This window comes from Perna viridis, chromosome 9, assembly GCF_037379345.1.
Source record: "Perna viridis isolate PV_CMFRI_1.1 ecotype Kerala chromosome 9, ASM3737934v1, whole genome shotgun sequence".
In the NCBI taxonomy this organism is placed as follows: Eukaryota; Metazoa; Mollusca; class Bivalvia; order Mytilida; family Mytilidae; genus Perna; species Perna viridis.
The window spans coordinates 35,966,374-35,989,369 of record NC_142453.1 but is presented as its reverse complement, the minus strand read 5'-3'; the positions used below and the strand labels follow the sequence as shown (position 1 = coordinate 35,989,369).

The following is a 22,996-nucleotide window of genomic DNA, read 5'->3' as shown; positions in this document are numbered from 1 at the left end:
GTGAGTTATTCGCCACATATGTGTTTATAAACAGTTGTTGAAGTTTATTTTGTATTATATGACTGTATGTGATATATATTACAGACTAATATTCGTTTAGTATCCCCTTTTCCTGCGTTTTCGTTGCAGGAAAAAGGGGGAGGAAAGGTGTGTTTGATTTGTTGTTTGCTGATCTAAGTAAACCCCAATGGCGAACTTTGACAGCAACGGGGCAGAAAGGTCCCAACGGAATTGGTTCAATTCTAAAGACAAATTTTCTAAAGAGAAAACGGTGTTAGTAAGCTGTGTAATTGATGGTTTTGGTGCAGTTAAGGCTGAAAAACTAATTGATGAAATTGAAAGTAAATGTGGATTAGGTAGCGTTGTGGCATGTGTGATGAAAAATGGAGTTGGCTTTGAAGTGGTGTTTAGAGAGAGACAATTGATGGAACCAATTCTTGGTGAATTAAACCTTGATGGCAAAATCTGTAATGTGAACGAACTGGAGGCAAAGTTCAAATATGTTTCGATATTGAATCTTAGTATGTATGTTTCAGATGAAGAGATTATTGACAGATTTTCTAAAATTGGTGTAGAGGTTGTTTCTCCAATAAAGAAGCATAGAATGAAGTCCAAAATTAATGTATATGATGGCACTCGTATTTTCAAAGCTAAACTTCCGCCTAATATGGTAGCAATACCATACTCCATGAAATTTTCTGTAAATGAAAAAGAAACAGCTTATTACAGGGTTATACATAACCAACAAGTCAAGGTCTGCTCTGGATGCTTTAGCCCAGAACATATGCACAAAGACTGCCCTGAATTTATATGTTTTGAATGTGGTGAACAGGGCCACATAAGTAGGAAATGTTTGAAAAACAAGTGTTCGTTTTGTTTTCATAAGAAAGACAAATGTAACTGTGGTGTTAGAAAGGAATTGCACATTGACAATACATACTCACCATTATCTCAGATGGAAAGTTTACAGGAGACAATGTCTAGAGATAACATTGCAAAGAAGGGAGATGTGAAAGATAGCAAGGAGTGTGACGAGAATATTGATTATATTGATGAGAATTGCAATGTAAAGGAAAATAGCTGTACGAATGTTGATGATATGACTGATCAAAATGAAAGTACACCTGTAGATCAAAATGGAAATGCAAAGGTGAATGACGATGCTAGTCATTATTCTGAAGATGCTGGTAAAGTTGTTTCGAGAGGAAGTGCTCTAGGTGTTGCTAACCTTAGCACTGTTGAACTTGGTGATGATGGTAGTGGGGATGACATAGATGATGAATGTTTTGAGATGGAAGATGATGTGATTGATGACTGTGAATGTGACGAAAAAGTAAAGGCAGATACAAGTACAAAACATGATAATGTAGTCTTGAACAATTGTAATACTCAATCAATTGAATTTGTTAAATCAAGTGTTGAATTTTCTGCTGAAAATATTTTAAAAGATGATGTTAAATCGGATAGATTAGTTGTAGATGGTATTGTCTCCTCCCTGGAACAAGATAAAAGCAGCCAGGAGGGAGTCAGATATTCATATGATTCTCTAGATGAGATTAGTATGGACACTTTTCCTTTGACTAATGAATGTCTAGGGGCAAGTGGAGATGATTTTACTGTCGTTGAAAAGAAAAAGAAGTATTTAGGTATCAAAAGAAGGAGTAAGCTTAAGGTTACGCCTAATATAAAGGCAGCAAAATTATCAAATGTACAAAAAAAATTTGGTAAATAAAAATGGAGAGTCCTATTGTTGATATTATTATATTACTTTTTGTGATGGCTACTTATAATTTTATAAGCCTTAACTGCAATGGTCTTTGTGATAGAAATAAAAGAGATTGTATTTTTTCATTATGTAGTGAAAGGAAATATGATATTGTATGTTTACAAGAAACTTTTTGGAATAATGATACATTTGAAGATTTAAAGAAGGATAAGATTTTATGGAGTGGTGATATTTTTGCAAGTAATAGTAATTGTAATAGACAAGGTGTTGCTATTCTTGTTAGTAAAAGTCTTAAAAATGTATTTAAAGTTTGTGAATGTTTACCTGGTAGATTTATCCATATTCAAGGTATAATTAATGATAGAACGGTTGATATTTTTAATGTATATGCTCCTAATAGTGTAAGTGAGAAATGTCTTTTTTTTGAAGTTTGTAAAAGTAAAATTGAAGGAGATGGCTATGTTATAGTGGCTGGTGATTTTAATACTACTCTGTCTCCTTTAGATAAAAGTGGAAAAACTGCTTTTTATGCAGATAGGTCTGTGAAGCATCTTACTAGTATAATGAATGAAAAATGTTTGTTTGATGTCTGGAGAGATAGAAATATAGGTGTTAAAATGTTTTCACGAAAACAAGTTGTTCAAGGTTTTTTAACACAGAGTAGAATTGACTATTTTTTAGTTTCTAGTAATATTAAGTCTTGTATCAAAAATATATTTTATAGAGATACCTGTTTTAGTGATCATTGTATTGTGAGTATGAAGTTAGATTTTTCTGAGGTTGAAAGAGGACCAGGGATCTGGATTTTTAATCACTCCTTATTAGCTGATGAAGAGTATGTTGCTAGGATCAGAAAATTGTTAGAAGATGAAATAGGTACAGATTTTTATAATTCAAATCCACTCATTTGGTGGGACAATTTGAAATTTAGTATCAAGAGAATAAGTCAAATATATGGTAAAGAAAAACAAAAAGAGATTAACAGACAATACTTCAAATTGCAAAATAAATTACAAGAACTGTCTGTGAAGTCTGCTTGTGGTATAAAAATTGACCATGTAAAGTACTTAGAATTAAAGAGTGAACTTGAGACTATAGAAAAACATAGATGTAATGGTGCTATATTAAGATCTAAATGTCAACATGCCTTAGAAAGTGACAAAAATACTGCTTATTTTTTAAGTTTAGAAAGGTATAAACAGAATAAGAATTTAATATGTACTTTGAAAAATTGTGATGGAAATGCTGTTAATAGTACTGTGGAATTACTAAATGTTGTACATGACTTTTATGAAAAATTGTTTTCATGTGTAAATACTGACAATGATGCAATTAATGACATGTTAGATTGTGTTGATGTTAAAGTTGATGATATTGATATTACTAAATGTGATGATGATATATGTATTGATGAGATTGTACAATCATTAAAAGGAATGAAAAAGGGCAAAACGCCTGGCTCTGATGGATTAACTATTGAATTTTATCTTTATTTTCTAGATGAACTGACGCCTGTATTGAAATATATTTATGATAGTATTGAAGAAAATAAAGTTTTATCTAGATCTATGAGATATGGTATGATAAATTTGATATATAAGAATAGAGGTGACAAGTCTATGTTGAAAAATTTTAGACCTATAACTTTATTAAATGTTGATTATAAAATCTTAGCAAGAGTAATGGCTAACAGGTTTAAGTTTGTATTACCAAAAATTATATCACCTACTCAAAGTTGTTGTATTATAGGTAAAGATATTTCTGACACTACTGCAAGTGTTAGAGATATTATTGATTTGGTTGAAATGGATAATTTAGAATGTTATTTGTTGAAACTTGACCAGGAAAAAGCATTTGACAGGGTTGGACATGAATATTTATTTTCTGTCTTGCAGAAATTTGGATTTGGGGAGAAATTTATTTCTTGGATTAAAATATTTTATACAGACATTTTCAGCACTGTCAAGTGTAATGGGTTCTTATCCAAATATTTTCAATTAAAGAACTCTGTAAAACAAGGATGTCCTATATCAGCTTTATTATATGTATTAGTAGCTGAACCATTGAGTACAATGATTAAAAAGAATAGTAGTATTAGAGGTTTGAATATTCCTAATACAAATGTTGAAGAAAAGATTTTTTCACATGCTGATGACACCACTTTAATATTATCTGACAAAAATTCAGTAAATGAAGCCTTTAAAGTTTTACATTTGTATGAACAAGCATCTGGGGCAAAATTAAATAAAGATAAATCAGAAATTTTGGCATTGGTTGGGGACTGGAACTATTTCAAAAAATGAATTAGATGCTTGGAGTATTAGAGAGTGTGATGGGGTTTTACAGATTTTAGGCATATGGATTGGCAAGGATAAATCTCTTTGTGATAGTTTGAATTGGGATTGCAAAGTACAATCTATTTTGAAGTTACTGAATTTTTGGAAAATGAGACACTTATCAATACATGGTAGATTAACTGTAATAAATACATTATTGATGAGCAAACTTTGGTATACTCTTATGGTTGTAAATATACCAGAAAAACATTATTTAGAAATTAAGAAGATATGTATTAATTTTTTATGGAATGATAAACCATCTCTAGTTGCATATGATGTAATAACTAATAAGGTGTTAGATGGTGGTTTAAATTTTCCAGACATTTTTCATAAAATGTATGCATTTAGACTAAAGTTTTTAAGTAGGCTATTAGATGTGGATTATAATGCTGTTTGGAAAATTACATGTCTTTATTTCTTTTCTAAAGTACAAGAAATGAATCTTGGTGTTGAAATATTGTTTTGTGATTTCACTCATAGACAATTAGGATGTTTGCCTGATTTTTATAAAAGCATGTTGTATTCATGGGGGAAGATACGTCATAGTATGGAAATAGAAATAAATGTGAATAACGTTTTTGATGTTCCCCTTTTCTGTAATCCAATGATTGTAAATGGTGGTAGTATGTTATATCTGAGAACATTTATTGATGCAGGTATTATCAAGATTAAGGACTTAGCATATGAATGCAAGAAAGGTTTTATGAAGGAAACATATATTCAAGATATTGTATCTCAAAAGTTCCCTGACGTTTCCGTTGATAAAATTATTAAAGTAGTGAAATGTATTATGAATTGTATTCCACAAGATTATATGGTTTTAGTTGAAGAAAATGCCAACACTTGTAAACTACATGTTTTAAATATTATTTACAGTGTAAATGGTAGAAAGTGTGCTTTGCCTAATACAACAAGATCATTTTATGATATACTGTTAAAGACATTAACACGGGAGCCTAATTCTGTAAAATACTGGAGTGAATTATTTTCAGATTTTGATGTTCAAAAAGTTCAAAAAGTTTTGAACTTTTCATTTTTACAGAGTGATTGGATTGAGTCATCATTTAAAATTTTCCATAGAGTTTTCTTTACTAAGGAGAAACTGATGAGATGTCATATTACTGCTGATTCTATGTGTCCAGTTTGCGAAGATGTACATGAGGACTTGGAGCATTTGATTATTGTGTGTAGATGTTTGACTCAGTTCAATGACTTTTTAAAAGATTTTTTACATAACATATTGTGTAATAGTTCTGCAAACTTTGTCAATACACTAGATTTCAATTATATGTGTTACTTTGGTCTATTCAAGAAGGATAAAAATATAAACTTATACTTTGTAAATACAGTTTTATGTGCTAGAAGATTTTGTGTTGTAAAGAGGAGAAATATCTCTATGAAGGATGACAAATTGATGGACATAGTGCCATATTTTAAAAATGTTCTGCAAAAACATGTGAATTATGCATACTTGTATTATAAACAGAAGAAGTACATGTATTTATTTGAAAAGTATTATTTAAACAAAAATCCTGTATTAAGAATAAGTAATGATGAAGTACATATTGACTTTTAATTCACATATAATTGTTTGTTAACATTTGTTACAATTCTAACTAATACTGTGATATTGTGAATTATTGGGAGACTAGCCCAATGGTTCTTTTATGAATGTATTTATGTGAATAAAATTTTATCAAGAGAAAAAAAAAAAAAAGGCACCGGCCTCCTAAGCCGGGGATTGCGGGTTCGAGTCCCGTCGGAGGTATACTTTTTACAACATCTGTTCTTTCAAATTTATCCACATAGAAGATAAAACGTCACCTTTTCGACTTTAATTTTGCAAATCTTTCAATAAAAAGAAAAAAAAGATCCAGCTAGCAAACATACAAAGAAGCAAATTAGAAACCAAGAAAAAGTGTATTGTCTACGGCACCCGGTATTCCCAGGCGGTCACCCATCCAAGTACTAACCGGGCTCGACGTTGCTTAACTTCGGTGATCAGACGAGAACCGGTGCTTTCAACGTGATATGGTCGTAGACACTAGTTTATTAAAATAAGCACATATCTGTTCTTTCAAATTTATCCACATAGAAGATAAAACATGACCTTTTCGACTTTAATTTTACAAATCTTTCAATAAAAAAGAAAAAAAAGATCCAGCTAGCAAACATACAAAGAAGCAAATTAGAAACCAAGAAAAAGTGTATTGTCTACGGCACCCGGTATTCCCAGGCGGTCACCCATCCAAGTACTAACCGGGCTCGACGTTGCTTAACTTCGGTGATCAGACGAGAACCGGTGCTTTCAACGTGATATGGTCGTAGACACTAGTTTATTAAAATAAGCACATATAAAGCTTCGAATCACCGGAAGCTGGCTTTCTTTACTCAATTTGGCAAAAATTTAGATCAGAATGTTTATAAAAACTACAAAACAATAGATTCAATCATTTTTTAGCAAGGAACATCTCAGTACATGACTGTCTAAACTGCATTTTCATGATACAATTTTTGCAATCGTGCTCTTTTATCCTCTGATGAAAGGAAATGATACATTATACTACTTGGGTGATCTTCTGTTTTGGAGAAATAGATTTAAAGACTTCTTTACTATACATTTTTCAACTTTCAGCATTTGTTGACAACAGTCATTCAGCACACAAATGACATTCATATTTAACGACATCTTTTGTGGAAGCCTCCGTGGCCCAATGGATAAGGCACCGGCCTCCTAAGCCGGGGATTGCGGGTTCGAGTCCCGTCGGAGGTATACTTTTTACAACATCTGTTCTTTCAAATTTATCCACATAGAAGATAAAACGTCACCTTTTCGACTTTAATTTTGCAAATCTTTCAATAAAAAGAAAAAAAAGATCCAGCTAGCAAACATACAAAGAAGCAAATTAGAAACCAAGAAAAAGTGTATTGTCTACGGCACCCGGTATTCCCAGGCGGTCACCCATCCAAGTACTAACCGGGCTCGACGTTGCTTAACTTCGGTGATCAGACGAGAACCGGTGTTTTCAACGTGATATGGTCGTAGACACTAGTTTATTAAAATAAGCACATATCTGTTCTTTCAAATTTATCCACATAGAAGATAAAACATGACCTTTTCGACTTTAATTTTACAAATCTTTCAATAAAAAGAAAAAAAGATCCAGCTAGCAAACATACAAAGAAGCAAATTAGAAACCAACAAAAAGTGTATTGTCTACGGCACCCGGTATTCCCAGGCGGTCACCCATCCAAGTACTAACCGGGCTCGACGTTGCTTAACTTCGGTGATCAGACGAGAACCGGTGTTTTCAACGTGATATGGTCGTAGACACTAGTTTATTAAAATAAGCACATATCTGTTCTTTCAAATTTATCCACATAGAAGATAAAACATGACCTTTTCGACTTTAATTTTACAAATCTTTCAATAAAAAAGAAAAAAAAGATCCAGCTAGCAAACATACAAAGAAGCAAATTAGAAACCAAGAAAAAGTGTATTGTCTACGGCACCCGGTATTCCCAGGCGGTCACCCATCCAAGTACTAACCGGGCTCGACGTTGCTTAACTTCGGTGATCAGACGAGAACCGGTGCTTTCAACGTGATATGGTCGTAGACACTAGTTTATTAAAATAAGCACATATAAAGCTTCGAATCACCGGAAGCTGGCTTTCTTTACTCAATTTGGCAAAAATTTAGATCAGAATGTTTATAAAAACTACAAAACAATAGATTCAATCATTTTTTAGCAAGGAACATCTCAGTACATGACTGTCTAAACTGCATTTTCATGATACAATTTTTGCAATCGTGCTCTTTTATCCTCTGATGAAAGGAAATGATACATTATACCACTTGGGTGATCTTCTGTTTTGGAGAAATAGATTTAAAGACTTCTTTACTATACATTTTTCAACTTTCAGCATTTGTTGACAACAGTCATTCAGCACACAAATGACATTCATATTTAACGACATCTTTTGTGGAAGCCTCCGTGGCCCAATGGATAAGGCACCGGCCTCCTAAGCCGGGGATTGCGGGTTCGAGTCCCGTCGGAGGTATACTTTTTACAACATCTGTTCTTTCAAATTTATCCACATAGAAGATAAAACGTCACCTTTTCGACTTTAATTTTGCAAATCTTTCAATAAAAAGAAAAAAAAGATCCAGCTAGCAAACATACAAAGAAGCAAATTAGAAACCAAGAAAAAGTGTATTGTCTACGGCACCCGGTATTCCCAGGCGGTCACCCATCCAAGTACTAACCGGGCTCGACGTTGCTTAACTTCGGTGATCAGACGAGAACCGGTGCTTTCAACGTGATATGGTCGTAGACACTAGTTTATTAAAATAAGCACATATAAAGCTTCGAATCACCGGAAGCTGGCTTTCTTTACTCAATTTGGCAAAAATTTAGATCAGAATGTTTATAAAAACTACAAAACAATAGATTCAATCATTTTTTAGCAAGGAACATCTCAGTACATGACTGTCTAAACTGCATTTTCATGATACAATTTTTGCAATCGTGCTCTTTTATCCTCTGATGAAAGGAAATGATACATTATACCACTTGGGTGATCTTCTGTTTTGGAGAAATAGATTTAAAGACTTCTTTACTATACATTTTTCAACTTTCAGCATTTGTTGACAACAGTCATTCAGCACACAAATGACATTCATATTTAACGACATCTTTTGTGGAAGCCTCCGTGGCCCAATGGATAAGGCACCGGCCTCCTAAGCCGGGGATTGCGGGTTCGAGTCCCGTCGGAGGTATACTTTTTACAACATCTGTTCTTTCAAATTTATCCACATAGAAGATAAAACGTCACCTTTTCGACTTTAATTTTGCAAATCTTTCAATAAAAAGAAAAAAAAGATCCAGCTAGCAAACATACAAAGAAGCAAATTAGAAACCAAGAAAAAGTGTATTGTCTACGGCACCCGGTATTCCCAGGCGGTCACCCATCCAAGTACTAACCGGGCTCGACGTTGCTTAACTTCGGTGATCAGACGAGAACCGGTGCTTTCAACGTGATATGGTCGTAGACACTAGTTTATTAAAATAAGCACATATAAAGCTTCGAATCACCGGAAGCTGGCTTTCTTTACTCAATTTGGCAAAAATTTAGATCAGAATGTTTATAAAAACTACAAAACAATAGATTCAATCATTTTTTAGCAAGGAACATCTCAGTACATGACTGTCTAAACTGCATTTTCATGATACAATTTTTGCAATCGTGCTCTTTTATCCTCTGATGAAAGGAAATGATACATTATACCACTTGGGTGATCTTCTGTTTTGGAGAAATAGATTTAAAGACTTCTTTACTATACATTTTTCAACTTTCAGCATTTGTTGACAACAGTCATTCAGCACACAAATGACATTCATATTTAACGACATCTTTTGTGGAAGCCTCCGTGGCCCAATGGATAAGGCACCGGCCTCCTAAGCCGGGGATTGCGGGTTCGAGTCCCGTCGGAGGTATACTTTTTACAACATCTGTTCTTTCAAATTTATCCACATAGAAGATAAAACGTCACCTTTTCGACTTTAATTTTGCAAATCTTTCAATAAAAAGAAAAAAAAGATCCAGCTAGCAAACATACAAAGAAGCAAATTAGAAACCAAGAAAAAGTGTATTGTCTACGGCACCCGGTATTCCCAGGCGGTCACCCATCCAAGTACTAACCGGGCTCGACGTTGCTTAACTTCGGTGATCAGACGAGAACCGGTGCTTTCAACGTGATATGGTCGTAGACACTAGTTTATTAAAATAAGCACATATAAAGCTTCGAATCACCGGAAGCTGGCTTTCTTTACTCAATTTGGCAAAAATTTAGATCAGAATGTTTATAAAAACTACAAAACAATAGATTCAATCATTTTTTAGCAAGGAACATCTCAGTACATGACTGTCTAAACTGCATTTTCATGATACAATTTTTGCAATCGTGCTCTTTTATCCTCTGATGAAAGGAAATGATACATTATACCACTTGGGTGATCTTCTGTTTTGGAGAAATAGATTTAAAGACTTCTTTACTATACATTTTTCAACTTTCAGCATTTGTTGACAACAGTCATTCAGCACACAAATGACATTCATATTTAACGACATCTTTTGTGGAAGCCTCCGTGGCCCAATGGATAAGGCACCGGCCTCCTAAGCCGGGGATTGCGGGTTCGAGTCCCGTCGGAGGTATACTTTTTACAACATCTGTTCTTTCAAATTTATCCACATAGAAGATAAAACGTCACCTTTTCGACTTTAATTTTGCAAATCTTTCAATAAAAAGAAAAAAAAGATCCAGCTAGCAAACATACAAAGAAGCAAATTAGAAACCAAGAAAAAGTGTATTGTCTACGGCACCCGGTATTCCCAGGCGGTCACCCATCCAAGTACTAACCGGGCTCGACGTTGCTTAACTTCGGTGATCAGACGAGAACCGGTGCTTTCAACGTGATATGGTCGTAGACACTAGTTTATTAAAATAAGCACATATCTGTTCTTTCAAATTTATCCACATAGAAGATAAAACATGACCTTTTCGACTTTAATTTTACAAATCTTTCAATAAAAAAGAAAAAAAAAGATCCAGCTAGCAAACATACAAAGAAGCAAATTAGAAACCAAGAAAAAGTGTATTGTCTACGGCACCCGGTATTCCCAGGCGGTCACCCATCCAAGTACTAACCGGGCTCGACGTTGCTTAACTTCGGTGATCAGACGAGAACCGGTGTTTTCAACGTGATATGGTCGTAGACACTAGTTTATTAAAATAAGCACATATCTGTTCTTTCAAATTTATCCACATAGAAGATAAAACATGACCTTTTCGACTTTAATTTTACAAATCTTTCAATAAAAAAGAAAAAAAAGATCCAGCTAGCAAACATACAAAGAAGCAAATTAGAAACCAAGAAAAAGTGTATTGTCTACGGCACCCGGTATTCCCAGGCGGTCACCCATCCAAGTACTAACCGGGCTCGACGTTGCTTAACTTCGGTGATCAGACGAGAACCGGTGCTTTCAACGTGATATGGTCGTAGACACTAGTTTATTAAAATAAGCACATATAAAGCTTCGAATCACCGGAAGCTGGCTTTCTTTACTCAATTTGGCAAAAATTTAGATCAGAATGTTTATAAAAACTACAAAACAATAGATTCAATCATTTTTTAGCAAGGAACATCTCAGTACATGACTGTCTAAACTGCATTTTCATGATACAATTTTTGCAATCGTGCTCTTTTATCCTCTGATGAAAGGAAATGATACATTATACCACTTGGGTGATCTTCTGTTTTGGAGAAATAGATTTAAAGACTTCTTTACTATACATTTTTCAACTTTCAGCATTTGTTGACAACAGTCATTCAGCACACAAATGACATTCATATTTAACGACATCTTTTGTGGAAGCCTCCGTGGCCCAATGGATAAGGCACCGGCCTCCTAAGCCGGGGATTGCGGGTTCGAGTCCCGTCGGAGGTATACTTTTTACAACATCTGTTCTTTCAAATTTATCCACATAGAAGATAAAACGTCACCTTTTCGACTTTAATTTTGCAAATCTTTCAATAAAAAGAAAAAAAAGATCCAGCTAGCAAACATACAAAGAAGCAAATTAGAAACCAAGAAAAAGTGTATTGTCTACGGCACCCGGTATTCCCAGGCGGTCACCCATCCAAGTACTAACCGGGCTCGACGTTGCTTAACTTCGGTGATCAGACGAGAACCGGTGCTTTCAACGTGATATGGTCGTAGACACTAGTTTATTAAAATAAGCACATATAAAGCTTCGAATCACCGGAAGCTGGCTTTCTTTACTCAATTTGGCAAAAATTTAGATCAGAATGTTTATAAAAACTACAAAACAATAGATTCAATCATTTTTTAGCAAGGAACATCTCAGTACATGACTGTCTAAACTGCATTTTCATGATACAATTTTTGCAATCGTGCTCTTTTATCCTCTGATGAAAGGAAATGATACATTATACCACTTGGGTGATCTTCTGTTTTGGAGAAATAGATTTAAAGACTTCTTTACTATACATTTTTCAACTTTCAGCATTTGTTGACAACAGTCATTCAGCACACAAATGACATTCATATTTAACGACATCTTTTGTGGAAGCCTCCGTGGCCCAATGGATAAGGCACCGGCCTCCTAAGCCGGGGATTGCGGGTTCGAGTCCCGTCGGAGGTATACTTTTTACAACATCTGTTCTTTCAAATTTATCCACATAGAAGATAAAACGTCACCTTTTCGACTTTAATTTTGCAAATCTTTCAATAAAAAGAAAAAAAAGATCCAGCTAGCAAACATACAAAGAAGCAAATTAGAAACCAAGAAAAAGTGTATTGTCTACGGCACCCGGTATTCCCAGGCGGTCACCCATCCAAGTACTAACCGGGCTCGATGTTGCTTAACTTCGGTGATCAGACGAGAACCGGTGCTTTCAACGTGATATGGTCGTAGACACTAGTTTATTAAAATAAGCACATATAAAGCTTCGAATCACCGGAAGCTGGCTTTCTTTACTCAATTTGGCAAAAATTTAGATCAGAATGTTTATAAAAACTACAAAACAATAGATTCAATCATTTTTTAGCAAGGAACATCTCAGTACATGACTGTCTAAACTGCATTTTCATGATACAATTTTTGCAATCGTGCTCTTTTATCCTCTGATGAAAGGAAATGATACATTATACCACTTGGGTGATCTTCTGTTTTGGAGAAATAGATTTAAAGACTTCTTTACTATACATTTTTCAACTTTCAGCATTTGTTGACAACAGTCATTCAGCACACAAATGACATTCATATTTAACGACATCTTTTGTGGAAGCCTCCGTGGCCCAATGGATAAGGCACCGGCCTCCTAAGCCGGGTATTGCGGGTTCGAGTCCCGTGGGAGGTATACTTTTTTACAACATCTGTTCTTTCAAATTTATCCACATAGAAGATAAAACGTCACCTTTTCGACTTTAATTTTTGCAAATCTTTCAATAAAAAGAAAAAAAAGATCCAGCTAGCAAACATACAAAGAAGCAAATTAGAAACCAAGAAAAAGTGTATTGTCTACGGCACCCGGTATTCCCAGGCGGTCACCCATCCAAGTACTAACCGGGCTCGACGTTGCTTAACTTCGGTGATCAGACGAGAACCGGTGTTTTCAACGTGATATGGTCGTAGACACTAGTTTATTAAAATAAGCACATATAAAGCTTCGAATCACCGGAAGCTGGCTTTCTTTACTCAATTTGGCAAAAATTTAGATCAGAATGTTTATAAAAACTACAAAACAATAGATTCAATCATTTTTTAGCAAGGAACATCTCAGTACATGACTGTCTAAACTGCATTTTCATGATACAATTTTTGCAATCGTGCTCTTTTATCCTCTGATGAAAGGAAATGATACATTATACCACTTGGGTGATCTTCTGTTTTGGAGAAATAGATTTAAAGACTTCTTTACTATACATTTTTCAAGTTTCAGCATTTGTTGACAACAGTCATTCAGCACACAAATGACATTCATATTTAACGACATCTTTTGTGGAAGCCTCCGTGGCCCAATGGATAAGGCACCGGCCTTTTGCCGGTTAAGCTTTCAAGGTGAGCGGACGTACCTGATTTAGCTGAGAGAAAATCCGAAGTTTTTGCTGTTTAAAACCAGCCATCAGTTGATGGTTGGTCCATGTATTGATTTAGTGTCATTATTGGTGAAGTATAGAACCTTTATTTGTCCATATTTTGACATTTTGTGACAGTTTAGCCCTCCCCTCACCATGTCGGGTGAAAGGGGGGAGCCCCGTTCCAAAACCCGAAAACTGAAGGAACACACAGTGTCAGTTGATGTTGGTGATAATAAACGTATAAAGGCAGCTGATGTCATTGCAAGTATTGAAAAGGAAGTTGGGGAGGGAATGGTGGAAGCGTGTGTACCAAAAAGCGGTAATTTCTTTGAAATAACACTCAAACAAACTGATGCTGTGGAACTTTTGGTTGATACTGGTTTTAAGGTTGAAAGTAAATCTTTTAAACCCAAACAGATTTTTTCCGAGCAAAAAGTTGTTAGTTTCTTCAATGTTTCACACTACGTTGCAGACTCGGAAATAACAGATAAATTAGTTAATCTTGGCCTTGAAGTGAAGTCATCGATGAAACGAAACGTTCACCCAGGCACTCAAGTGGAAAATGGCACGAGGTATGTTGTGGTGAAATTTAACAATGAAATTAAAAGCCTCCCTTACACGATGAAATTACCAACAGGTGTTAACTCGTTTGAGTATATTCGTGTGACACACGATAATCAGAGGAAAGTTTGTACCAAATGCTTTGAAACCGATCATGTGTTTTCGAAATGTCCAGAAAACAGATGTTTCAAGTGTTTAAGGCTTGGGCACTTAGCCCGATTTTGTAACACTCCTCCATGTAGTAAGTGTAATCTGCATGTGACGAGATGTAAGTGCCCCAGTTGGCCCGATGACACACATGAGTCCCAAAACAATGATGATAATGAGGAGATCGACACTGATGAGAATGTCGAAAAAGATGAGATAGGCAGTGATGATGAGTATGATGATATCAAAGATGATGATGTTGATGTTGCTAATGGTAGAGAAAAAGATGATGATCCTGTTACAAATGAACATGATGAGAGCATAAATGATAACAATCATGATGATACACATAAATCTGGAGAAAATGGTGATGATAATGGACAATCTGACGAGGAACTAAACCTGATGGCCTCTGGTGGAAATCAGACGGAACAATTAGACAATAACTCTTTTGTTGATTTACCTGTTAAAAAAAGTAATGAAAAATCAACTAGCCCTCCCCCCTCTACTTCACAATCCCCTCCTCATCACACTAATTCTGCCCCCTCTGGTATAAATAGTGACACTGAGATGACTGATGAGGAGTTGGCTGTGAATATGGTGAAAATTCGCCGCAAAAGATTGGTGAATGGTCCAAAGTTTTCGAAAGATGAATTGAAAAAGATAAGAATGGATCCCAGAAACAAATTAACAGAATCAAATTCATCCAATTAAATCTTTTTCAATTTATTATTATCTTTCAGATGATAAGTATTGTTTCTTTCAATGTAAATGGTCTTCGAGACTTGTCAAAATTTCAGCAGTTATGTACTTACTGTTCTGAAAATTATTATGATGTTGTAGGGTTACAAGAAACTTTTTGGTCAGAAGATTTAATTGAGAATTTGTCTAAGTTCTGGAGTGGTCAAATATTTCATTCATGTAGTGATATTCACAGACAAGGTGTGGCCTTTTTAATAAGCAAAAAAATAGAAAATGAAGTAAAATATATACAGGGTTTCGATGGTAGGTGTATTCAAATACAGCTTCACCAGGATGACAAAGTTTTTGATATTGTTAATTGTTATGCTCCTAATTTAGTCCTTGAGAGGAGCAAGTTTTTTGACAGCATATTAGATAAGTTATCTGACCCCGAAAATGTCATTCTGTTGGGGGATTTGAATACATCTATGTCAACACTTGATAGGTGTGGCAGATCACAACACACTGAAGACAAAGCTTATAAATCTATTAGTAAATTTTGTGACAATTTCAACCTTTATGATGTATGGCGCTCAAGGAATCCAAATGCTCGAGTGTACTCTTGGCGCCGAGTGGTTCAAAATATTCTCATTCAGAGTAGGATTGACTTCATCTTTATTCCAAAATCTTTTTCTGTTTTTGTCAAAAATATTTATCATAAGCACAGCACTTTCAGTGATCATTCTTTAGTAGTTTTAAATATAGAATTTTGTGAAGTTGAGAGAGGTCCAGGATTATGGGTGTTTAATAACACACTGTTAAATGATGAAGAGTTTGTTTTAAAAATTGAGAAATTAATAGAAACTGAAAAACAGTGTAGACTATATGATGACGAGCCACTGATTTGGTATGATAATTTAAAATTTAAGATTAAACAACTATCTAAAGTAGTTTCAAAAGATAAAAAGCGTGCCGAAAGATCGGAATATTTTAAAATTCAAAGAGAATTCGAAAAGTTCTCTCTTGCTGTGGCAAATGATGAAGAGGTTGATATAAATAAATTTGAAGAAATTAAATTAAAACTTAAAAGTTACGAGGACATAATCTGCAAAGGAGCTATATTACGCTCTAAAGCTCACTGGGCTATTGAAGGTGATAAAAATTCTAAGTATTTTTTAGAGCTTGAAAAATATAAGCAAAAAAGTAATGCTATCAAAGAGTTGAAAACAAAAGAAGGTATCATTGTAAATACAACTGAACAAATTTTAGAAGAAGTGAGGTCCTTTTATGAGGAGTTGTATTCCTGTACGCACATTAACAAGAATAGCGCACATGAGATTTTAGATTTTATTACCAAAAAAGTTCCGGAAAATGATATGGAAAATTTAGAAGCTGATTTTACTTGCGACGAAATTAAAACGGCACTATTTAGTATGACAAAAAATAAATCGCCGGGTCCGGATGGTTTAACTGCGGAATTTTTTTGCAGGTTTTATCATTTGTTTGAAAATATTTTTATGAAAATATTTAGTATTATTCAAGAAGAGCAGATTATGACTAGATCAATGAGACATGGGGTTATAACCTTAATCTATAAAAACAGAGGTGATAAAAATTCATTAAAGAATTTCAGACCGATTTCTTTATTATGCGTTGATTACAAAATAATGGCTCGCATCATGTCGAACCGACTAAAATTCGTTCTGCCTAAATTAATATCGAATAGCCAAACGTGTTGTATTTTAGGTCGTGATATTGCTGATACGACTTCGAGTATTCGAGATCTGATAGAAATAATTGAAAACGATAATTTAGAAGCATATCTGATCAAAGTAGACCAAGAGAAAGCCTTTGATAAAGTTGATCATGATTACCTTTTTCTTGTTTTACAGAAATTTGGCTTTGGTCCAAAATTTATAGAGTGGATTAAAATATTTTACAAAAATGTTAACAGTAGTGTCAAATGCAATGGCTTCTTGACCAAGTATGTTAAGCTTAAAAATTCTATAAAACAAGGATGTCCGCTTTCCGCGTTATTGTACGTTATCGCCGCAGAACCACTAGGACAAGCCATAGCAAAAAATCAAACTATACGAGGAGTAACAATTCCGAAATCTGAAAGAGAAGCGCGAATATTTCAACACGCAGATGACACGAATATTTTCACAAGTGACAAAAACTCGATAGATGAAGTTTTCAATGTTTTGAAACTTTATAGTGATGCGTCCGGTGCGAAAATCAACAAGCAAAAATCAGAAATTATGTGTCTCGGGTCCGGAACATTATCTGATAACGAGCTAAATAAATTAGAAATACAAAGATGTGAAGATGTTACAAAAGTGCTAGGCATTTACGTTGGTAAAAACCGAAATGCGTGTGACGACCTCAACTGGAGAGACAAGCTTAAGAAAATAAAAACTATTTTATTTTTCTGGCTAAAACGAGATTTAACATTACCCGGTCGAGCCACGGTTTTGACATCGTTAATTATATCACGGTTTTACTATACTCTCACAGTTTGTCCGCTACCGGAATATGTAAAAAATGAACTTCGAGTAGCCGTCATGAAGTTTCTGTGGCAAAACAAAGCGCATTTAGTGAAATATCAAACTATAGTTGGTGAAAAACTTTCCGGTGGGTTAAATATTCCTGATATTTTTATAAAGATGCAAGCATTCCGGATAAAATTTCTCCGGAAATATTTAGATCCTGATTGTACATCCATTTGGAAAGTAACACTAGATTATTTTATTTTCAAAATTGATCACATGAATCTTAAGCAGAATATTGTGTACACATTTTTGAATTCTGCTCAGCTGAAAAGGTTGCCTCTTTATTATCAGGAGATGTTTGCAGCTTTTTACAGAATAAAATCCAAGTTGAAATTTCAAATTGAAGTTCAACATGCCTACAGTAATCCGATATTTTGTAACCCGAAAATAACACACAACGGTAAGATGCTTCTTTTTGACGACTTTGCACAAGCCGGTTTGATTCAAATTAAGGATGTGTGTTATGAATTCATTCCTGGATTTTTCACTTCTGATGCGATAGTAGAAATTATTCATCGTAGATTTCCGGACGAAAAACCATACACAATCGAATCCGCTTTTAACAAGATATTGCGTTGTATTCCTGACGAATGGAAAATATTGCTCCGACATAACAATCCGGTCAATGCTAATTGCGTCCCACAAATAATGCTTTGCTTTGAAAATAATGCAGAAATTCCATTATTGACGGCTGTAACAAAACAAATATACAAACTCTTCATGTCTACTTTCTTTGAAAAACCGACCTCTGAGTTAAAGTGGGCGGAGAAATTTCCATCGATCAATTTTAGACAAGTGTACTCAGTAGCCAATCAGGTGGGACTTTGTCCAGATCTTCATTGTTTGAATTATAGGCTGGTTAATAGAGCAATTTTCACACTTGATAAACTGTCTAAATTTAGTCAGGTAGATACCAATACATGTAAAGCGTGCGGGTATTGTACTGAGGATTTAGCACACCTGTTTATTTTTTGTACGAAATTAAAATCAGTACATGATTACCTGAAAGATTTATTACATAACATATTTATTAATGTCCCACCTGATATTGTAAACATGATCAACTATGACGAACTGATATATTTTGGCTATTTGAGGTCTTCCAACATAGTAAATGTTCATTTTTTGAACTTTTTATTAAGTATTGCTAGATTGTGCATTTTTAAAGTTAGGAATATTCTCGTTTTTAAAGGTAAAAACTTGGATACTTTACGTTTATTTAAGTACACAATGCAGAAGTATGTAGAGTACGCATATTCATTTTATAAGATGAAAAATCAAATGTGGTTTTTTGAAAAATATTTTTTACGAAACAACACACTATTGAAAATACAGAATGATAAGGTAGTTTTATTTCTGTAGCTACTGGGGAGGTAGACTTCAGTCTGGCAGTTTTTGGGTTCTAATTATTTAAATTTTAGTTGGTACATTAGTCATTGCCCTGCACGGAATTTGCTTATTTACTGGTCGGTAGAGAGGCGCTTGCCACCTATCGTTAGGTTCGACTAAGTCTGGTGCGGGCCGATGGTGATATACTTTGTTGCATTTAGTTGATTGGTAGTCGTTGTCTTTTATCTACACAGTGTACAGTAAACAAAATGGATAACTTTACAATTTACACATACACGTACATGAATAGTATGAACACATAGAAATGACGTTAATAGTTACTCTGGGACTGTAGGTTATATCTATTTTCCCTCTAACCAATTGAATGAATGCAATGATACTTATGCAAATGTGGTCACGAATGATTACATAAGGCTGTGAAAACATCGAAAATTCTATCTGTAGTTTATTTCGGGCTATAACATGTGAAAATGACTTTTGTTGGTTTGGCTTGCAGTGTTGTGTACCTCCTTTGTGGTTAATACATATTAAGAGTGGGCTTCAAAACTATTAATTTCGATGTTATTTAGAACATATGAAATATTTTCAATGGTGTGTTGTGATATTTTAAACACAGTACAAATGAGGTTTTCCATCTATTATTTACATTTGCACCAGGGTGACTAATGATAACACCCTTAAATATATTAAAGAGTATTTAAGTTAGCCGTGTATACACATTAAATTTACGAGTAAAATGTAACGGTACCATATGTAACTTTATGAGGGTGACTAATAATAACACCTGAAAGAATTCTAAAGGGTTTTAGTCATATATACATATTAAAAAAGGTGACTAATGATAACACCCCAAAACTTCTTAGAATCAGGGTGACAGTACAAGTCAAAATTGCCCGCTGCTATGGTTCAGTATACAAAGAAGAATAACTTAAGTAATTATGACTTTAATGAGACCACAGTTGTGATCTCCCCTGGATAGTGCATGCATATGGACAGGGTCTTCTATTGGTTCCGGATTATTTTTTTATATACAAAGAAACCAATAGACGGCACTGATAACTTCTGCACCCAACACTCAATACTATACAAGTAAATAAAGACATTGGATTAATTACATCAATGATGGAATCCCTCACAGATGTACAAGATAAGCTCCACATTATAGTATTTAATATTTAGCACTGTGATAGCGGATTTCGGGGATTGTCCGATTCCGTTTTTATTGTATTGTATGTATTATAATTTTAATAAATGATAAAAAAAAGGCACCGGCCTCCTAAGCCGGGGATTGCGGGTTCGAGTCCCGTCGGAGGTATACTTTTTACAACATCTGTTCTTTCAAATTTATCCACATAGAAGATAAAACGTCACCTTTTCGACTTTAATTTTGCAAATCTTTCAATAAAAAGAAAAAAAAGATCCAGCTAGCAAACATACAAAGAAGCAAATTAGAAACCAACAAAAAGTGTATTGTCTACGGCACCCGGTATTCCCAGGCGGCCACCCATCCAAGTACTAACCGGGCTCGACGTTGCTTAACTTCGGTGATCAGACGAGAACCGGTGCTTTCAACGTGATATGGTCGTAGACACTAGTTTATTAAAATAAGCACATATCTGTTCTTTCAAATTTATCCACACAGAAGATAAAACATGACCTTTTCGACTTTAATTTTACAAATCTTTCAATAAAAAAGAAAAAAAAGATCCAGCTAGCAAACATACAAAGAAGCAAATTAGAAACCAAGAAAAAGTGTATTGTCTACGGCACCCGGTATTCCCAGGCGGTCACCCATCCAAGTACTAACCGGGCTCGACGTTGCTTAACTTCGGTGATCAGACGAGAACCGGTGCTTTCAACGTGATATGGTCGTAGACACTAGTTTATTAAAATAAGCACATATAAAGCTTCGAATCACCGGAAGCTGGCTTTCTTTACTCAATTTGGCAAAAATTTAGATCAGAATGTTTATAAAAACTACAAAACAATAGATTCAATCATTTTTTAGCAAGGAACATCTCAGTACATGACTGTCTAAACTGCATTTTCATGATACAATTTTTGCAATCGTGCTCTTTTATCCTCTGATGAAAGGATATGATACATTATACCACTTGGGTGATCCTTTGTTTTGGAGAAATAGATTTAAAGACTTCTTTACTATACATTTTTCAAGTTTCAGCATTTGTTGACAACAGTCATTCAGCACACAAATGACATTCATATTTAACGACATCTTTTGTGGAAGCCTCCGTGGCCCAATGGATAAGGCACCGGCCTCCTAAGCCGGGGATTGCGGGTTCGAGTCCCGTCGGAGGTATACTTTTTACAACATCTGTTCTTTCAAATTTATCCACATAGAAGATAAAACGTCACCTTTTCGACTTTAATTTTGCAAATCTTTCAATAAAAAGAAAAAAAAGATCCAGCTAGCAAACATACAAAGAAGCAAATTAGAAACCAAGAAAAAGTGTATTGTCTACGGCACCCGGTATTCCCAGGCGGTCACCCATCCAAGTACTAACCGGGCTCGACGTTGCTTAACTTCGGTGATCAGACGAGAACCGGTGCTTTCAACGTGATATGGTCGTAGACACTAGTTTATTAAAATAAGCACATATCTGTTCTTTCAAATTTATCCACATAGAAGATAAAACGTCACCTTTTCGACTTTAATTTTACAAATCTTTCAATAAAAAAGAAAAAAAGATCCAGCTAGCAAACATACAAAGAAGCAAATTAGAAACCAAGAAAAAGTGTATTGTCTACGGCACCCGGTATTCCCAGGCGGTCACCCATCCAAGTACTAACCGGGCTCGACGTTGCTTAACTTCGGTGATCAGACGAGAACCGGTGCTTTCAACGTGATATGGTCGTAGACACTAGTTTATTAAAATAAGCACATATAAAGCTTCGAATCACCGGAAGCTGGCTTTCTTTACTCAATTTGGCAAAAATTTAGATCAGAATGTTTATAAAAACTACAAAACAATAGATTCAATCATTTTTTAGCAAGGAACATCTCAGTACATGACTGTCTAAACTGCATTTTCATGATACAATTTTTGCAATCGTGCTCTTTTATCCTCTGATGAAAGGAAATGATACATTATACCACTTGGGTGATCTTCTGTTTTGGAGAAATAGATTTAAAGACTTCTTTACTATACATTTTTCAACTTTCAGCATTTGTTGACAACAGTCATTCAGCACACAAATGACATTCATATTTAACGACATCTTTTGTGGAAGCCTCCGTGGCCCAATGGATAAGGCACCGGCCTCCTAAGCCGGGGATTGCGGGTTCGAGTCCCGTCGGAGGTATACTTTTTACAACATCTGTTCTTTCAAATTTATCCACATAGAAGAGAAAACAGGTTGGTTTTTGGATGTACCATGTTCAACATGTAAACAAAGTGTCGTCCGGAAATTATTCTGAATTTGGTGAGTTATTCGCCACATATGTGTTTATAAACAGTTGTTGAAGTTTATTTTGTATTATATGACTGTATGTGATATATATTACAGACTAATATTCGTTTAGTATCCCCTTTTCCTGCGTTTTCGTTGCAGGAAAAAGGGGGAGGAAAGGTGTGTTTGATTTGTTGTTTGCTGATCTAAGTAAACCCCAATGGCGAACTTTGACAGCAACGGGGCAGAAAGGTCCCAACGGAATTGGTTCAATTCTAAAGACAAATTTTCTAAAGAGAAAACGGTGTTAGTAAGCTGTGTAATTGATGGTTTTGGTGCAGTTAAGGCTGAAAAACTAATTGATGAAATTGAAAGTAAATGTGGATTAGGTAGCGTTGTGGCATGTGTGATGAAAAATGGAGTTGGCTTTGAAGTGGTGTTTAGAGAGAGACAATTGATGGAACCAATTCTTGGTGAATTAAACCTTGATGGCAAAATCTGTAATGTGAACGAACTGGAGGCAAAGTTCAAATATGTTTCGATATTGAATCTTAGTATGTAT

At 34.8% G+C, this 22,996-nt stretch overlaps 28 non-coding genes across 28 annotated transcripts; 10 read left to right on the top strand and 18 right to left on the bottom strand.

Annotated features, from left to right (window-relative positions):
- Positions 1–5,989: 5,989 nt before the first annotated feature.
- LOC148608178 (5S ribosomal RNA) lies at positions 5,990–6,108 on the bottom strand. The gene has a single exon (XR_015915674.1). It is a non-coding gene; the product is annotated as a 5S ribosomal RNA (ribosomal RNA).
- A 168-nt stretch (positions 6,109–6,276) lies between these two features.
- On the bottom strand, positions 6,277–6,395 carry LOC148608177 (5S ribosomal RNA). Its single transcript, XR_015915672.1, has one exon. It is a non-coding gene; the product is annotated as a 5S ribosomal RNA (ribosomal RNA).
- Positions 6,396–6,765: 370 nt separating this feature from the next.
- Positions 6,766–6,838, top strand: Trnar-ccu (transfer RNA arginine (anticodon CCU)). The gene has a single exon. It is a non-coding gene; the product is annotated as a tRNA-Arg (tRNA).
- Positions 6,839–6,994: 156 nt separating this feature from the next.
- Positions 6,995–7,113, bottom strand: LOC148608175 (5S ribosomal RNA). The gene has a single exon (XR_015915740.1). It is a non-coding gene; the product is annotated as a 5S ribosomal RNA (ribosomal RNA).
- Positions 7,114–7,279: 166 nt separating this feature from the next.
- On the bottom strand, positions 7,280–7,398 carry LOC148608174 (5S ribosomal RNA). Its single transcript, XR_015915739.1, has one exon. It is a non-coding gene; the product is annotated as a 5S ribosomal RNA (ribosomal RNA).
- A 168-nt stretch (positions 7,399–7,566) lies between these two features.
- Positions 7,567–7,685, bottom strand: LOC148608173 (5S ribosomal RNA). Its single transcript, XR_015915671.1, has one exon. It is a non-coding gene; the product is annotated as a 5S ribosomal RNA (ribosomal RNA).
- Positions 7,686–8,055: 370 nt separating this feature from the next.
- Trnar-ccu (transfer RNA arginine (anticodon CCU)) lies at positions 8,056–8,128 on the top strand. Its single transcript has one exon. It is a non-coding gene; the product is annotated as a tRNA-Arg (tRNA).
- Positions 8,129–8,284: 156 nt separating this feature from the next.
- On the bottom strand, positions 8,285–8,403 carry LOC148608171 (5S ribosomal RNA). Its single transcript, XR_015915670.1, has one exon. It is a non-coding gene; the product is annotated as a 5S ribosomal RNA (ribosomal RNA).
- A 370-nt stretch (positions 8,404–8,773) lies between these two features.
- Trnar-ccu (transfer RNA arginine (anticodon CCU)) lies at positions 8,774–8,846 on the top strand. Its single transcript has one exon. It is a non-coding gene; the product is annotated as a tRNA-Arg (tRNA).
- Positions 8,847–9,002: 156 nt separating this feature from the next.
- LOC148608169 (5S ribosomal RNA) lies at positions 9,003–9,121 on the bottom strand. Its single transcript, XR_015915669.1, has one exon. It is a non-coding gene; the product is annotated as a 5S ribosomal RNA (ribosomal RNA).
- A 370-nt stretch (positions 9,122–9,491) lies between these two features.
- Trnar-ccu (transfer RNA arginine (anticodon CCU)) lies at positions 9,492–9,564 on the top strand. Its single transcript has one exon. It is a non-coding gene; the product is annotated as a tRNA-Arg (tRNA).
- Positions 9,565–9,720: 156 nt separating this feature from the next.
- LOC148608167 (5S ribosomal RNA) lies at positions 9,721–9,839 on the bottom strand. The gene has a single exon (XR_015915668.1). It is a non-coding gene; the product is annotated as a 5S ribosomal RNA (ribosomal RNA).
- A 370-nt stretch (positions 9,840–10,209) lies between these two features.
- Trnar-ccu (transfer RNA arginine (anticodon CCU)) lies at positions 10,210–10,282 on the top strand. The gene has a single exon. It is a non-coding gene; the product is annotated as a tRNA-Arg (tRNA).
- Positions 10,283–10,438: 156 nt separating this feature from the next.
- LOC148608165 (5S ribosomal RNA) lies at positions 10,439–10,557 on the bottom strand. Its single transcript, XR_015915667.1, has one exon. It is a non-coding gene; the product is annotated as a 5S ribosomal RNA (ribosomal RNA).
- Positions 10,558–10,726: 169 nt separating this feature from the next.
- LOC148608164 (5S ribosomal RNA) lies at positions 10,727–10,845 on the bottom strand. The gene has a single exon (XR_015915738.1). It is a non-coding gene; the product is annotated as a 5S ribosomal RNA (ribosomal RNA).
- A 168-nt stretch (positions 10,846–11,013) lies between these two features.
- Positions 11,014–11,132, bottom strand: LOC148608163 (5S ribosomal RNA). Its single transcript, XR_015915666.1, has one exon. It is a non-coding gene; the product is annotated as a 5S ribosomal RNA (ribosomal RNA).
- A 370-nt stretch (positions 11,133–11,502) lies between these two features.
- On the top strand, positions 11,503–11,575 carry Trnar-ccu (transfer RNA arginine (anticodon CCU)). The gene has a single exon. It is a non-coding gene; the product is annotated as a tRNA-Arg (tRNA).
- Positions 11,576–11,731: 156 nt separating this feature from the next.
- On the bottom strand, positions 11,732–11,850 carry LOC148608161 (5S ribosomal RNA). The gene has a single exon (XR_015915665.1). It is a non-coding gene; the product is annotated as a 5S ribosomal RNA (ribosomal RNA).
- A 370-nt stretch (positions 11,851–12,220) lies between these two features.
- Positions 12,221–12,293, top strand: Trnar-ccu (transfer RNA arginine (anticodon CCU)). The gene has a single exon. It is a non-coding gene; the product is annotated as a tRNA-Arg (tRNA).
- A 156-nt stretch (positions 12,294–12,449) lies between these two features.
- Positions 12,450–12,568, bottom strand: LOC148608159 (5S ribosomal RNA). The gene has a single exon (XR_015915694.1). It is a non-coding gene; the product is annotated as a 5S ribosomal RNA (ribosomal RNA).
- Positions 12,569–12,938: 370 nt separating this feature from the next.
- Trnar-ccu (transfer RNA arginine (anticodon CCU)) lies at positions 12,939–13,011 on the top strand. Its single transcript has one exon. It is a non-coding gene; the product is annotated as a tRNA-Arg (tRNA).
- A 158-nt stretch (positions 13,012–13,169) lies between these two features.
- On the bottom strand, positions 13,170–13,288 carry LOC148608157 (5S ribosomal RNA). Its single transcript, XR_015915736.1, has one exon. It is a non-coding gene; the product is annotated as a 5S ribosomal RNA (ribosomal RNA).
- Positions 13,289–20,494: 7,206 nt separating this feature from the next.
- LOC148608156 (5S ribosomal RNA) lies at positions 20,495–20,613 on the bottom strand. Its single transcript, XR_015915689.1, has one exon. It is a non-coding gene; the product is annotated as a 5S ribosomal RNA (ribosomal RNA).
- Positions 20,614–20,781: 168 nt separating this feature from the next.
- Positions 20,782–20,900, bottom strand: LOC148608155 (5S ribosomal RNA). Its single transcript, XR_015915664.1, has one exon. It is a non-coding gene; the product is annotated as a 5S ribosomal RNA (ribosomal RNA).
- A 370-nt stretch (positions 20,901–21,270) lies between these two features.
- Positions 21,271–21,343, top strand: Trnar-ccu (transfer RNA arginine (anticodon CCU)). The gene has a single exon. It is a non-coding gene; the product is annotated as a tRNA-Arg (tRNA).
- A 156-nt stretch (positions 21,344–21,499) lies between these two features.
- On the bottom strand, positions 21,500–21,618 carry LOC148608153 (5S ribosomal RNA). The gene has a single exon (XR_015915663.1). It is a non-coding gene; the product is annotated as a 5S ribosomal RNA (ribosomal RNA).
- A 167-nt stretch (positions 21,619–21,785) lies between these two features.
- LOC148608152 (5S ribosomal RNA) lies at positions 21,786–21,904 on the bottom strand. The gene has a single exon (XR_015915661.1). It is a non-coding gene; the product is annotated as a 5S ribosomal RNA (ribosomal RNA).
- A 370-nt stretch (positions 21,905–22,274) lies between these two features.
- Positions 22,275–22,347, top strand: Trnar-ccu (transfer RNA arginine (anticodon CCU)). The gene has a single exon. It is a non-coding gene; the product is annotated as a tRNA-Arg (tRNA).
- The last annotated feature ends 649 nt before the right edge of the window (positions 22,348–22,996 follow it).